Below are 16,228 nucleotides of genomic sequence, written 5' to 3' on the forward strand. Positions count from 1 at the left end.
GTGCAGCTGCTGCAGTATAGTGGTGCCGCGGGAAGGTCCGTAGTGTAGACATAGCCTGAGCCACGTCACCAGCTAAGTATTTCCAAAGCCCCCCATGCCCCTGCCCCTCGCCGCATCCACTCAGCCCTGTGTTGTGCCCCAGGTGCCTGGCCGGGCTCTTATGAGATCTGGGGTGGAGGGTGTCAGGCAACAGGGCAGCAATGCCAGAGAGACACAGCCTACCTGACCCCTGCACAACCAACAGCCCCCTCCTGTACTCTTGCCCCTCCTCCCACAAACCTCTGGCAGGCTCAGTGGGGAGGTGGGCCCCTCACAGAGCAGGTGGATGGGGAGACTCACCGTGGGTCACCAGCTCAGGAGCGGGGGTGTTGGCACTAGACTACCAACAGCATGAGAGCGCAGCAAAGAAACTCCAGGGCACACCCTCTCCTTCCTCTCCCCTCTGTGCCTCTCCCCAGCTCCACCCCTGCCTCTGCCCCTTTCCAGGAAACAGATGTTGGAATGAGCACTCACTGCTCGCACGCACACATGCTCATGCATGCACACAACATGCACACACAGCACACACACACGCATCTGTATGTGCACATGCAGCACACACATACATACACCCAGCATGTACACACATACACTCCACTCATACATGCACACACATACACCCAGCATGTACACACATACACTCCACTCATACATGCACACACACGCACATACATGCTGCATGCACACACAACGCACACACACACACACACACACACACACACACACTGTTGCAGAGCCCTGCAATCCCCACCCCCAATGCCCAGTCGCTCTCAGGGGCAGTCACAGGGCGCTGTATGAAAAAGGGGTTGTCCCTTTTGCATGTCATGACATTGTATCAGACACTGAACTGCCTCTTCTTGCATGGCCATCAGGTGCCAAAAAGTCCTCTGTACCGCCCTTGTTCGCCTGCTGTACCTTTGGCAGGGCCAGTGTACAGCCCAGGGGTTGGCAACCTTTCAGAAGTGCTGTGCCGAGTCTTCATTTCTTCACTCTAATTTCACGTGCCAGTCATACATTGTAACATTTTAGAAGGTCTCTTTCTAGAAGTCTATAATATATAACTAAACTATTGTTGTATGTAAAGTAAATAAGGTTTTTAAAATATTTAAGAAGCTTCATTTAAAATTAAATTAGAATGCAGAGCCCCCCGGACTGGTGGCCAGGACCCGGGCAGTGTGAGTGCCACTGACAATCAGCTCGCGTGCCGCCTTCGGCACCTGTGCCATAGGTTGCCTAGCCCTGGCATAGCCCTTGGCCGCCCGGCTAGGGCTGACAATAGCAGTCTGGGCAGGGGAGAACAGTCTATATCAATGATCACCAGCTGTACAGCCTAGTGGCAAGCACGGGGTGAGAGTAGGGGAACCCGGATCCACCCTACTCCACTGGGTTCTGACCAGTGTTTAATTTGTGCCAGGGCTTGGCAGTGCTGAGACCCAGCACATCTGGGCCTGGCAGTTCACAGCCCCGGCACCTCTGGGCCTGGCAGTTCACAGCCCCGGCACCTCTGGGCCTGGCAGTTCACAGCCCCGGCACCTCTGGGTCTGACAGTTCACAGCCCCGGCACCTCTGGGTCTGGCAGTTCACAGCCCCGGCACCTCTGGGCCTGGCAGTTCACAGCCCCGGCACCTCTGGGTCTGGCAGTTCGTAGCCCCAGCACCTCCGGGCTTGGCAGTTCACAGCCCCGGCACCTCTGGGTCTGGCAGTTCATAGCCCTGGCACCTCTGGGTCTGGCAGTTCACAGCCCCGGCACCTCTGGGTCTGGCAGTTCACAGCCCCGGCACCTCTGGGCCTGGCAGTTCGTAGCCCCGGCACCTCTGGGCCTGGCAGTTCACAGCCCCGGCACCTCTGGGCCTGGCAGTTCACAGCCCCGGCACCCCTGGGCCTGGCAGTTCGTAGCCCCAGCACCTCCGGGCTTGGCAAAAAATTGCTTGAGCCCCGGCACAGGGCCGCCCAGAGGGGGGGCAAGTGGGGCAATTTGCCCCAGGCCCCGCAGGGGCCCCCACAAGAATTTTTTGGGGGCCCTGGAGCGGGGTCTTTCACTCGCTCCGGGGGGCCTGGAAAACTCTCACGGGGCCCGGGCCCCCGGAGCTTCTTCCGCTCCAGGTCTTCAGCAACAATTCTGCAGCCCCGAAGACCTGCGGCAGGAGCTCCTTCCATCCCAGGACCCGCCGCCGAAGACCCCAGGCCCCCTGAATCCTCTGGGTGGCCCTGCCCCAACATATAATTGCTTACGCCCCAGCACCTCTTTAATTACAAATTAAGCACTGGTTCCCACTCAGGGTCCTGTAACCTCCTTATTAAGTATTCAAGTGTCAGCTCCCAGTGCATTCTCTGGGTCACTTCTTACCCTTGAGCCTCCCACAGGTTTGTCTTCCCTGGGCAGCGGCTTGGCGTCTCCGTCGGGCTCCATAGCTGGTGGACCCTCTGAGGGGTAGGCTAGGATATGCCCCTCGGCAGTCTGGAGAGCTGACAGTTCTTCAGCAGGAGCCTGCGGCGTGTCCATCCTCCTCCTCAGCCAGCCCCGACTGAACTGACCAGTCGCCTTGTATTTGTTCCCTCCACCAGGAGCACGCGCAGCAGGGACGAGAAGGCGTGGCCTCCTCTGCCCAAAGTGATTTGTTACCCCCCTCCTGACCAGTGCTGGGTTTATACACCCTGTCACACATCCGCCCCCTCAAGTTAGGGCTGGTGTCACCCCCTCTCCCTCAGGAGAAAAGGTCAGCATTCACACGAGCCCTACCCAGACCATGAAGGACCTAGAACTCGTAGGGCTGGAGGGAGAGGTACCACCTCATAGCCCTGGCGTTGGGGTCCTTTGTGGAGTTAATGCACCAAAAGGGTGCATGGTCGGTGATGAGGTGGAAAGGGCACCCCAGCAGGTAATACCATAGGGCTTCAACTGCCCTCTTGGCTGCCAGGGCCTCTTTTTCGATTGTAGAATATTTCGTTTCATGGGGGACTAACGTCCTGCTTAAGTAAAGTATGGGGTGCGCCTCCCCATCCCGCTACCGGGATGGAACAGGACTGGTTCCTGGCTCGACTGGCCCTTTAGGGCCTGGAAGGCTTGTTCACACTCCTTTGACCACTGAACTTTTCATGGCCGGGAGTTTTTCATCTTATCTGTAAGGGGAGCAGCTAGGGTGGTGAACTCGGGCACAAAGTGCCTGTAGTAGCTAGTCAGCCAGAGGAACTGCCTCACCTGCCTCATGGTCATGGGCAGTCTCTCAGATCTGATCCACAAGCAGATGCAACTGACCCCGTCCCACCATGTACCCTAGGTATGTCATCTCCCTTTGCCCTAGGTGACATTTAGCTGGGTTTGCAGTTAGCCCGGCTTCCCGGAGTGTTTGCAGCACTGCGGTGAGGTGTCGTCGATGATCTTTCCAGCTAGTACTGAAAATCGCAGTATCAGCAACATAAGCTGCTGTGTACCGGTTATGAGGTTGCAGCAGCTGGTCCGTTAGCTATTGGAAGGTCGCTGCGGTCCCATGGAGTCGGAACAGCATGGTTATAACCTGGAAAAGGAGTGGCAAAGGCTGTTTTCTCCTGTGATGTTGGGGTCAGGAGAATTTGCCAGTATCCCTTTGTCCAGTTCAGCCTGGATATAAATTCCCTAGAGGTTTGAGCAGCTTGGGGCATTGGGTAAGCATCAAAGTGCAAGACAGCACCAGCTTTCTGAAAGTCGATGCAGAATCTCATTGACCCAAATACAGCAGGCCTCCTCCACTCCCTTCAAGACTCTTCTATAACCCCCAGGGCCAGCATTGCTTTGAGCTCCTCTTGGATGATTACCCACATCTTCTGGTGTATTGGCTGATGATAGTCTTCGACCCTCTGCCCTGGGCTGGTGGCTATGTGATGGTATGTTAGGTTCATGCATCCAGGGCAGGACGATAGCATGGCTGGAAAGGATTGAACCAGCTGTCGCATCTACTGCTGCTGCTCTCCACTGAGATCACATATGATTGACACGGGAGTCGGATTGGATGAGCCTAATGCTATTGGCGCCAATTCTGGTTCGGAGTCCTTGTGGCACCTTAGAGACTAACACATTTATTTGGGCATAAGCTTTCGTGGGCTAAAACTCACTTCATTGGATGCATGCAGTGGAAGATACAGTAGGAAGATATATATACACAGAGAGCATGAAAAAATGGGTGTTGCCATACCAACTATAACGAGACTTATCAATTAAGGTGGGCTATTATCAGCAGGAGAAAAAAAACTTTTGTAGTGATAATCAGGATGGCCCATTTCCAACAGTTGATAAGAAGGTGTGAGTAACAGTAGGGGGGAAAATTAGCATGGGGAAATAGTTTTTACTTTGTGTAATGACCCATCCACTCCCAGTCTTTATTCAAGCCTAATTTAATGGTGTCCAGTTTGCAAACTAATTCCAATTCTGCAGTTTCTCGTTGGAGTCTGTTTTTGAAGTTTTTTATTGGAGTATTGCGACTTTGAGGTCTGTAACTGAGTGACCAGGGAGGTTGAAGTGTTCTCCCATTGGTTTTTGAATGTTATAATTCTTGACGTCTGATTTGTGACCATTTATTCTTTTGCGTAGAGACTGTCCAGTTTGGCCAATGTACATGGCAGAGGGGCATTGCTGGCACATGATGGCATATATCACATGGGTAGCTGTGCAGGTGAATGAGCCTCTAATGGTGTGGCTGTTGTGATTAGGTCCTATGATGGTGTCACTTGAATAGATATGTGGACAGAGTTGGCAACAGGCTTTGTTGTAAGGATAGGTTCCTGGGTTAGTGTTTTTGCTATGTGATGTGTGGTTGCTGGTGCATATTTGCTTCAGGTTGGGGGGCTGTCTGTAAGCGAGGGCTGGCCTGTCTCCCAAAATCTGTGAGAGTGAGGGATCATCCTTCAGACTAGGTTGTAGATCCTTGATGATGCACTGGAGAAGTTTTAGTGGGGGGCCGAGGGTGACGGCTAGTGGTGTTCTGTTACTTTCTTTGTTGGACATGTCCTGGAGTAGGTGACTTCTGAGTATTCTTCTGGCTCTGTCAATCTGTTTTTTTCAATTCAGCAGGTGGGTATTGTAGTTTTAAGAATGCTTGATAGAGATCCTGTAGGTGTTTGTCTCTGTCTGAGGGATTGGAGCAAATGCGATTGTATCTTAGAGCTTGGCTGTAGACAATGGATTGTGTGGTGTGTCCTGGATGGAAGCTGGAGGCATGTAGGTAAGTATAGCGGTCAGTAGGTTTCCGGTATAGGGTGGTGTTTATGTGACCATCGCTTATTAGCACTGTAGTGTCCCGGAAGTGGATCTCTTGTGTGGACTGGTCCAGGCTGAGGTTGATGGTGGGATGGAAATTGTTGAAATCATGGTGGAATTCCTCAAGGCCTTCTTTTCCATGGGTCCAGCTGATGAAGATGTCATCAATATAGCACAAGTAGAGTAGGGGTGTTAGGGGACAAGAGCTGAGGAAGCGTTGTTCTAAGTCAGCCATAAAGATGTTGGCATACTGAGGGGCCATGCGGGTACCCATAGCAGTGCCACTGATTTGAAGGTACACGTTGTCCCCAAATGTGAAATAGTTGTGGGTGAGGACAAAGTCACAAAGTTCAGCCACCAGGTTTTTTGTGACATTATCGGGGATACTGTTCCTTATGGCTTGTAGCTCATCTTTGTGTGGGATGTTGGTGTAGAGGGCTTCTACATCCATAGTGGCCAGGATGGTGTTTTCTGGAAGACCACCGATGGATTGTAGTTTCCTCAGGAAGTCAGTGGTGTCTCGAAGATAACTAGGAGTGCTGGTAGCATAAGGCCTGAGGAGAGAGTTTCATTATAGTTGGTATGGCAACACTCATTTCTTCATATTCTCTGTGTATATATATCTTCCTACTGTATTTTCCACTGCATGCATCCAATGAAGTGGGTTTTAGCCCATGACAGATTATGCCCAAATAAATTTGTTAGTCTCTAAGGCCTGGTCTACACTACGGGGTTAGGTCGAATTTAGCTGTGTTAGGTCAATTTAAAAATGACTGCGTCCACACAACCAACCCCGATCCGTTGACCAAAAGGGGTCTTGAAATCGACTTCTGTACTCCTCTCCTGCGAGGGGAGTAGTGCTAAAATTGACTTTGCTGGGTTGAATTTGGGGTAGTGCCAGGGCCGGCTCCAGACCCTAGCGCGCCAAGCGCACGCTTGGGGCGGCATTTTGCCGGCAGGGCGGCAGGCGGCTCCGGCGGACCTTCCGCAGTCATGCCTGCAGGAGGTCCACCGGAGCCGCGGGACCAGCGGACTTCCCGCAGGCATGACTGCGGAGGGTCCGCTGGTCCCGCAGCTCAGGTGGACCTCCCGCAGGCATGACTGCGGAGGGTCCGCTGGTCCCGCGGCTCGGGTGGACCTCCCGCAGGCGACTGCGGAGGGTCCGCTGGTCCCGCGGCTCAGGTGGACCTCCCGCAGGCGACTGCGGAGGGTCCGCTGGTCCCGCGGCTCAGGTGGACCTCCCGCAGGCATGACTGCAGAAGCTCCACCGGAGCCGCGGGACCAGCGACCGGCAGCACGCCCCCTGCGGCGTGCCGCCGTGCTTGGGGCGGCCGGATTCCTAGAGCCGCCCCTGGGTAGTGCGGATGCAAATCGACGGTATTGGCCTCTGAGAGCTATCCCAGAGTGCTCCATTGTGACCGCTCTGGACAGCACTTTGAACTCCGATGCACTAGCCAGGTACACAGGAAAAGCCCCCGGAACTTTTGAATTTCATTTCCTGTTTGGTCAGCGTGACGAACTCAGCAGCACAGGTGACCATGCAGTCCCCCTACCATCTCCATCCCTGAGCTTATCGCAGAGTAGAAGGCGAAAAAAACGACATGTTTTCCGAGCTCATGCAGTCCTCCCGCACTGATAGGGCACAACATAATGCATGGAGGCATTCAGTGGCAGAGGCCAGGAAAGAATTAAGTGAGCGCAAGGACGGGATGCTGAGGCTAATGGGGGAGCAAACGGACATGATGAAGCAGCTGTTGGGGGAGCAAACGGACATGATGAAGCCAGGCCTGGCTCCAGCTTTTCTGCCGCCCCAAGCGGCAAAATAAACCCAACAATCAGCAGCACTTCAGCGGCAGCTCAATCGTGCCCCTTCATTCTTCAGCGGCAAGTTCTTCACTCCCTCTCTTCCTCTTCAGCAGCACTTCGGCAGCAGCTCAAAGAGGATGAGAGGGACTGAGGGACCCGCTGCCGAATTCCTGCCGAAGACCCGTTTCAAAACATGGTTTTGAAACAGTAGTTACTTTATTCCGAAGGGGGGAGGGTGGTTGGCTTACAGGGAATTAAAAATCAACTAAGGGGTCGGGTTTGCATCAAGGAGAAACACACACAACTGTCACATCGAAGCCTGGCCAGTCATGAAACTGGCTTTCAAAGCCTCTCTGATGCGCAGCGCGCCTAGCTGTGCTCTTCTAATCGCCCTGGTGTCTGGCGCGAAACGATTGTCTGCCGTTGCTTTCATGGAGGGAGGGGAGACTAACAACATGTACCCAAAACCACCCGCGACAATGTTTTTACCCCATCAGGCATTGGGAGCTTAACCCAGAATTCCAATGGGCGGCGGAGACTGCGGGAACTGTAGGATAGCTACCCACAGTGCAACACTCCGAAAGTCGATGCTAGTCACGGTAGTGAGAACGCACTCCGCCGACTTAATGCGCTTAGTGTGGACATACGCAATCAACTGTATAAAATCGATTTCTAAAAATCAACTTCTATAAAATCGACCTAATTTCATAGTGTAGACAAACCCTAAGGTGCCACAAATACTCCTCGTTCTTTTTGCTGATACAGACTAACATGGCTACCACTCTGAAACCTGTCACCATGCAAGACACTGAATTTAGCCGCATGAAGTGGAAATCCATCAACTTCATGAAAAAACTCATACAGATACAGACAGACATCATCTTCCTTTCCAAATGCAAACAGATGGACTGAAGGTAAAAAATCCGTTACAATCTACATACCACACAGACTATGCTGAGAGATTGTGCCACACACTCGCAAAGAAATTGTGGAACCACCTGATCAACATCCTATGCAGCAAACAGGGAAAGATTAAGAATGAGCTCTCAAAACTAGAGACTCTCATAAAAGAACAACCTTCCACACAGGGCCGGCTCCAGGCACCAGCCGAGCAAGCTCGTGCTTGGGGCGGCAGATTCCAAGGGGCGGCATTCGCTGCTTCGGCCGCCCCCGCAGGGTTTTTTTCTTTTTTCTTTTTGGTTCGCTGCTCCGGCCGCCCTGTCGGGGGCAGCAGTGCAGAGGAGGGGAGCGCCCTGCTGGGAGCGGTGCCAGGTCTGTAGCAAGCGCGGCAGGGCAGCCGGCATCCTTCCCTGCCCGCCCACCGGAGCGGCGCGGAGCCCTCCTGGCAGGCAGCATGGCGAGCGCCACGCTGAAGGAAGCCCTGGCTGCCCCCCTTCTCTCTCTCCCCCCCCACCCCCGCTGCTGCCCGTGGCACATCTGCAGGGCCGGGAGTCCCCCCTGCACCCGCACTCCGTCCATCCTGCAGGTTTGTTTGTCCGCCCCCCACTTCACTGCTCCGGCCGGCCCACAGGTGTGTGTTTGCTTAGGGCGGCAAAAAAGCCAGAGCCGGCCCTGCTTCCACACAAACTTCCTCGTGGCTGGACTTTACAAAAACTAGACAAGCCATTTACAACACACACTTTGCTTCTCTACAAAGGAAAAAGGACGCTAAACTATCTAAACTACTACATGCCACAAGGGGCCACAACAGTGGTTCCCTTAACTCACCCAACAATATTGTTAATCTATCCAGCTACACTCTTAGCCCGGCAGAAGAGTCTGTCCTATCTCGGGGCCTCTTCTTCTGTCCCTCCACCCCCACAAACATGATACAGTTTTGCGGTGACCTGGAATCCTACTTTCAATGTCTCTGACTCAAGGAATAGTTCCAACACACCTCTGAACAGCACACTAACCCACAGAAACCTCCCTACCGACACTACAAAAGGAAGGATTCTGCATGGACTCCTCCTGAAGGTCAAAACAACAGATAGGACTTCTACATAGAGTGCTTCCGCCAACGTGCACGGGCTGAAATTGTGGAAAAGCAGCATCACTTGCTCCATAACCTCAGCCATGCAGAACACAACGCCATCCACAGCCTCAGGAACAACTCTGATGTCATAATCAAAAAGGCTGACAAAGGCAGTGCTGTCGTCATGAATAGGTCGGAATATGAACGAGAGGCTGCTAGGCAGCTTTCCAACACCATATTCTACAGGCCTTTATCCTCTGATCCCAATGAGGGTGACAAAAGAAACTGCACCATCTGCTCAAGAAACTCCCTGAAAAAGCACAAGAACAAATCTGCACAGACACACCCCTAGAACCAATCCATCCCCAAACACACCCCTCCATCCAACCATCCATCCCCATACACATCCCTCCATCCATCCCCCTGCACACCCCTCCTGCCACCCATCTGTCCCTAGACACATCCCTCCAGCCACTCATCCATCCCCATACACATCTCTCCATCATAGAATCATAGAATATCAGGGTTGGAAGGGACCTCAGGAGGTCATCTAGTGAGTCCAACCCCCTGCTCAGAGCAGGACCAACCCCAACTAAATCATCCCAGCCAAGGCTTTGCCAAGCCTGACCTTAAAAACCTCTAAGGAAGGAGATTCCACCACCTCCCTAGGTAACCCATTCCAGTGCTTCACCACCCTACTAGTGAAAAAGTTTTTCCTAATATCCAACCTAAACCTGCCCCACTGCAACTTGAGACCATTGCTCCTTATTCTGTCATCTGGTACCACTGAGAACAGTCTAGATCCATCCTCTTTGGAACCCCCTTTCAGGTAGTTGAAAGCAGCTATCAAATCCCCCCTCATTCTTCTCTTCTGCAGACTAAATAACCCCAGTTCCCTCAGCCTCTCCTCATAAGTCATGTGCTCCAGACTCTTAATCATTTTTGTTGCCCTCCGCTGGACTCTTTCCAGTTTTTCCACATACTTCTTGTAGTGTGGGGCCCAAAACTGGACACAGTGCTCCAGACAGGGGCGGCTCTAGCAATTTGGCCGCCCCAAGCACGGCGGCATGCTGCAGGGGGCGCGCTGCCGGTCGCCGGTCCCGCGGCTCCCGTGGACCTCCCGCAGGCATGACTGCGGAAGGTCCGCCGGAGCCGCCTGCTGCCCTGCCGGCAAAAGGCCGCCCCAAGCGCGCGCTGGGGTCTGGAGCCGGCCCTGGCTCCAGATGAGGCCTCACCAATGTTAAATAGAGGGGAATGATCACGTCCCTCAATCTGCTGGCAATGCCCCTACTTATACAGCCCAAAATGCCATTAGCCTTCTTGGCAACAAGGGCACACTGTTAACTCATATCCATTCACCCATTCATGCCCATACACACTCCTCCAGCCACACCCACACATCCTTCCATCCACCCATATACAGACCCCTCCTGCCACCCATTCGTTCCTATGCACACCCCTCCATCTACCCATCCCTCACCATACACACTTCTCCAACCACTCTTCCATCCATCCCCATACACATCCCTCCATCCACATATCCATCCATCAGCATACACACCCATCCAGCCACCCATCCTTCCATTCCCAAACACACCCCTCCAGCCACCCATTCTTCCATCCACACACACAGCCCTCCACACGTCCATCCATCCCAACACACCCCTCCTTCCACCTATTCTTCCATCCCCATACACGCCCCTCCAGCTACCCATCCATCCCCATACACACGGCTCCTTCCCCATACACACACACCCAGCCCCCTCCTCCAGCCACCCATCCTTCCATCCATCCCTCACACACCTCTCCAGCCACCCATCCATCCCCACAGAGACCTCTCCATCCATCCATCCCCATAGACTCCCCTTCCACCACCCATCCTTCCATCCCCATACACACCCCTCCAGTCACTCATCCTTCCATCCATCCCCCCTACACCTCTCCAGCCACCCACCCACAACCTGGGCCATCTGTCACTGTGCCTCTCTCCCATCCCATGTCTCAGTTTCCCCATCTGCGTGGATAATGGTAGTGACCGTTGGAAGGCACTTTGAGATTTACAGATGGAAAGCACTAAAGATGAGCTAGGTAGTGTTACAATCTACATAAGAACGTAAGAACGGCCATACCGGGTCAGACCAAAGTTCCATCTAGCCCAGTATCCTGTCTACCGACAGTGGCCAATGCCAGGTGCCCCAGAGGAAGTGAACCTAACAGGCAATGATCAAATGATCTCTCTCCTGCCATTCATCTCCATCCTCTGCCGAGCAGAGGCTAGGGACACCATTCCTTACCCATCCTGGCTAATAGCCATTTATGGACTTAGCCACCATGAATTTATCCAGTTCCCTTTTAAACATTGTTATAGTCCTAGCCTTCACAACCTCCTCAAGTAAGGAGTTCCACAAGTTGACTGTGCGCTGCGTGAAGAAGAACTTCCTTTTATTTGTTTTAAACCTGCTGCCTATTAATTTCATTTGGTGACCCCTAGTTCTTGTATTATGGGAATAAGTAAATAACTTTTCCTTATCCACTTTCTCAACATCACTCATGATTTTATATACCTCTATCATATCCCCCCTTAGTCTTCTCTTTTCCAAGCTGAAGAGTCCTAGCCTCTTTAATCTTTCCTCATATGGGACCCTCTCCAAACCCCTAATCATTTTAGTTGCCCTTTTCTGAACCTTTTCTAGTGCTAGAATATCTTTTTTGAGGTGAGGAGACCACATCTGTACACAGTATTCGAGATAACCTACCTGTCTATCCCGACACACCTAACTCCATTTTCATGCTGTGCCCCTCACCATGGCTCCTGTGCAGCTCAGCCCCTAGAACTTGCACCCCAGCAGATTCTCCCAGGCTCCAAGCCTCTCAGATGAGACAACCCCCCCCCCCCCACATCCACATTGTATGTGGCAGCTGACACTTACCAAAGCCAACTTCTACTCCTCAGCGCTACGCTGCACTGCTCCGCATCGGGTCAGGATCAGCCGGCCATCCCCTTCTCCCCGCAGGGCACTGCTGCTGGTCTCTGCCCTGGCACCGGAGCCCGGCCCCACGCCCCACTAGGAGTCTCCCGCTGGGGGAAAGCTGAAATCCTGGCCAAGACTTTGGACCTTAGTCCACGTTTATTTCTGTCCATTAACAACCCTCAGTGAGGGCTCCTTATCTCCGGGGTCGAAATGTCCAAACAGTTACATCCCCCGGGATGCTGGGAGCTGCCAAACGTGAACTCCTGCCAAGCGCTCGCAAGCTTTCGAGACGGCTGGAGCCTCACGCGTTCTATTTCCATGGGCCAGTCCCCTCTATTTTTAGACAACTCAGCAGGGTACACGGAGGCACCGGCTGGGTGCTGGGTCCTGACAGCAGCTGCTCCCAGCCGCTGGGTGAAAGTAATTTTGACCCAGGGTATGAGAGACATTCGGGGAGCGAGCAGGCAGTTTATGGAGAACGAAAGAGACTAGCAATAAAGGTGGCAGTATGGCCTAGTGGGTGGGGAGCTGGGCTAGGATTCAGAAGACCGGGGCTCTAGTCAGAGTTCTGCCTATGGAAGAGTCACTTCCTCTTGCTGTGCGCCTCAGTTTCCCCAGCTGTACAATAGAAATAATGCTACTGACCTGCTTTGTAAAGTGCAGTGAGATGGAGGCATTATGATTGGAAAGGGAGCATTGACTCAAGCCCCTTTAAGGGTCTGAGCTCATCCAGCAAGCCTGTGCCACAACATCCGTGCGGCTAGCTTTAGCACGCCTGACGTGGGCTGGGAGGTTTGCTCCCAGCTGCAGCCCAGTTACACCCCGTGGGCTCTGAGGTAATGGATTTGGCTACAATGAAGGATGTGATCGAGTCACATGGCATCATTTTCCCGCCTTCAGAGGGAAATTCCCAAGCCAAGTTGATCCTGGGGGGTAACTCACCTGATATTGGTTGGGATATAAGGGATGGTTTCATAGAATCATAGAACTGGAAGAGACCTCGAGAGGTCATCTAGTCCAGTCCCCTGCACTCAAGACAGGGCTAAGTATTATCTAGACCATCCCTGACAGGTGTTTGTCCAACCTACTCTTAAAAATCCCCAATGATGGAGATTCCACCACCTCCCTAGACAATTTGTTCCAGTGAGGAACCACTCTGACAGTTAGGAAGTTTTTCCTAATGTCCAATCTAAACCGTCATTGTTGCAATTTAAACCCATTGCTTCTTGTCCTATCCTCAGAGGTTAAGAAGAACAATCTTTCTCCCTCCACCTTGTAACAACCTTTTATGTACTTGAAAACTGGTATCATGTCCCCTCTCTGTCTTCTCTTCTCCAGACTAAACAAACCCAATTTTTTTCAATCTTCCTTCAAGTTTTCTAGACCTTTAATCATTTTTGTTGCTCTTCTCTGGACTTTCCCCAATTTGTCCACATCTTTCCTGAAATGTAGCACCCAGAACTGGACACAATACTCCAGCTGAGGCCTAATCAGCGCGGAGTAGAGCGGAAGAATTACTTCTCGTGTCTTGCTTACAACGCTCCTGCTAATACAGCCCAGAATGATGTTTGTAATTTGACCAAGTTTCCACTTTTTGTAGGACTCTTTTTTGAGTTGTAGATCATTGAAGATCTCCTGGTTAAGCCAGGGTGGTCTCTTGCCACACTTCCTAGCTTTCCTACGCAGTGGGATAGTTTGCTCTTGTGCCCTTAATAACGTCTCTTTGAAAAACTGCCAACTGTTTTCAATTGTTTTTCCCCTTAGACTTGCTTCCCATGCGATGTTCCCTACCAGCTCTTTGAGTTTGCTAAAGTCGCCTTCTTGAAACCTATTGTCTTTATTGTGATGTTTGTCCCATCAGCTCTAATACTGCAGCCTCCTGGCCTGATCCCTTCCCACACACGTTATTCCATGACTCACCACTAGAAAGGTCCAGAGCTCCCTAGCCAGGCACTTGGGAATCTGCAGAGCCCGAACACCCAGCCAGGACCTTACTGACACCAGTCGTCCCACCTGCCCCCTCTCCCCCCGCCCCCACTCCTGATCCCAGACCAAGGATTTCAGTCTTCTTCCCTCACAGCCAAATTCCTCCAGCCCCCCGTGTGGAGCCAGTCTGGGGAAAGGATGCAGGGTCCATACAGTGACAGGCTGGATGGACAGCCAGGCTCATCCTGGAGGAGCACCGAACGGCTGGGCTCTGAAACAGATTGACAGGGATAAGCCCACTGACCCACTAACAACACAGAGCCAGAACTATGGGGCTGGGAATCAGATAGATAGATAGACAGACAGACAGACAGACATTAATCCCTCCACAGTTAAGGCTGAAGCTATTTCTCAAATCCTTCATCTTCCCCAATGCCCACCTAAGCTGGTTATGCAGACGTCGTGATGGGGACAGAATTCCTTGTGGAGGACTAGAGGAGTGTCTGACCGGCTGGTGGTAGCAGGGGTGAAGAGATTATACCAGCTAACTCTTATTCACTCTGGGAAAATTGGTCACAGGGTTTTTTTGTTTGTTTGTTTTGTTTTGCAACTTGTCACAACCCCAAAAGAGAATCACTCACAAAAATCAACCTGCCCCTTCCAAAGAGTCCTTAACAAATAGAGGGGGCAGGCAGGCAGGTAGAGGGGTGTGTGTGTGTGTGTGTGTGTGTGTGTGTGTGTGTGTGTGTGTGTGTGTGTGTGTGTGTGTGTGTGTGTGTGTGTGTGTGACCATAATCATACCAAAGCACCGGTATTCTCAATCTCTCTGGGACTTACGCCGCCTCCCTCACCATAGCATCTGAGTACCTCACTGTTCTCACGTACTGAGCCTTCCAACACCCCTGGGAGGCAGGGCTGTGACCCCCATTGCACAGAGGGGGAACTGAGGCACGGGGAGGCCAAGCGATGCACCAAGGTCCCATTGGTCATCCGGAGCACAGCAGGGAATGGAACAAGTCCCAGGCTAGAGCCTGCAAGATTATTCACAGGAATCGAAGTGTAACACACTTTCCAACTTTATTTTATACAGATTCAGTTCTTATCCTCAGTGGGGCCCAATTCCCAGCTGGTGTCAATCAGCCGTAGCTCCACTGGAGCCAAAGGGCCAGACCCCCAACTGGTGTCAATTGGCCGTAGCTCCATTGGAGTAAATGGGGCAGATCCCAGCTGGTGTCAATTGGCCGTAGCTCCACTGGAGCCAAAGGGCCAGACCCCCAGCTGGTGTCAATTGGCCGTAGCTCCATTGGAGTAAATGGGGCAGATCCCAGGCGGTGTCGATCAGCAGTAGGTCCATTGGGATCACTGAGGGCAATTGACACCAGCTGAGACTCTCTTTCAACTCCATGCGTGACATCATGAGAACAAGCGGCTGTTGTCTGGGCTGGGAGCCCAGAGCAGCGCTGCTGGCTGGGACGCCTCGTTTATCCATTAGCCCTTTGATGGCTGGGCACCACACGCACCTCCCTTGCTCTAGGGTGTCATGTTTCTGGGTCATTGCCCCACTGGTCTCACGGAGAGAGCGCTCTCAATTCTCTAGCGCTCCGACTCCTGGAGCCTCGTCCATCAGCAGGCTCTCACACAGAGATCCCCCACCTCTGGGGGGGGGGGGGGCGGGGGCGAGATCCCAGCTCCCCACCCCCTGCCTGCATCTCCCACACAGATCCTGCTCTCTGGGGTAGCAGCGCCCCCATCTCTTCTCTAGCCGCTTCCACCCAGACACCTTTGCCCCCGTTACTGCATTTAGCCTCCCGCTCCGTGGCGTATAGGCAAAGCTATGCCCATACAACGGCCAGCGAGTCAGCCCAGATCCCAGGGAGCACTGAGCTCCCCGATCTAACCACTAGCCCAAACTCTCCTCTCGGAGAGCTGTCTGCTCTCCAACCAGGCAAACATGGCCGGGTCAAGCAGCCCCTGTGCCATCCAGGCACTGGCTAAAGGGGGAAATAAACCATTCCAGAAGAATTGGGTATTCACCCACGAAAGCTCATGCTGCAAAACCTCTGTTAGTCTATAAGGTGCCACAGGATTCTTTGCTGCATTCCAGAATAGCGCCCCCTGTGGGCTCTCTGTTGCAGAATCAATATTCTGGATTAATTACTCCTCTTCCTGAACAAAGTCTATTTTATTCTGGACTGGGGAGTCCACACGGAGGCAGCTACTCTGGAAGGGCTTATGCTGCTTCATTTTCCCATGTAGACCAGGCCTGATCCAGAGAGAAGG

The 16,228-nt window shown here is 52.8% G+C and overlaps 1 protein-coding gene across 4 annotated transcripts in view; it reads right to left on the minus strand.

Annotated features, from left to right (window-relative positions):
* The window catches only part of SLC43A3 (solute carrier family 43 member 3), a 40,599-nt gene extending 28,455 nt beyond the window's left edge, over positions 1–12,144 (minus strand). The window contains exon 1 of one of the 4 annotated variants that reach the window (XM_045015675.1): positions 11,981–12,140. The gene's annotated coding sequence lies outside the window, so the exon portion shown is untranslated. Of the gene's footprint in view, positions 1–339; positions 426–2,386; positions 4,113–11,980 lie in introns of those variants that run through there. The other 3 variants (XM_045015676.1, XM_045015677.1, XM_045015678.1) reach the window with 3 other exon arrangements.
* Positions 12,145–16,228: the final 4,084 nt, after the last annotated feature.

Source organism: Mauremys mutica, chromosome 4 (assembly GCF_020497125.1).
Source record: "Mauremys mutica isolate MM-2020 ecotype Southern chromosome 4, ASM2049712v1, whole genome shotgun sequence".
In the NCBI taxonomy this organism is placed as follows: domain Eukaryota; kingdom Metazoa; phylum Chordata; order Testudines; family Geoemydidae; genus Mauremys; species Mauremys mutica.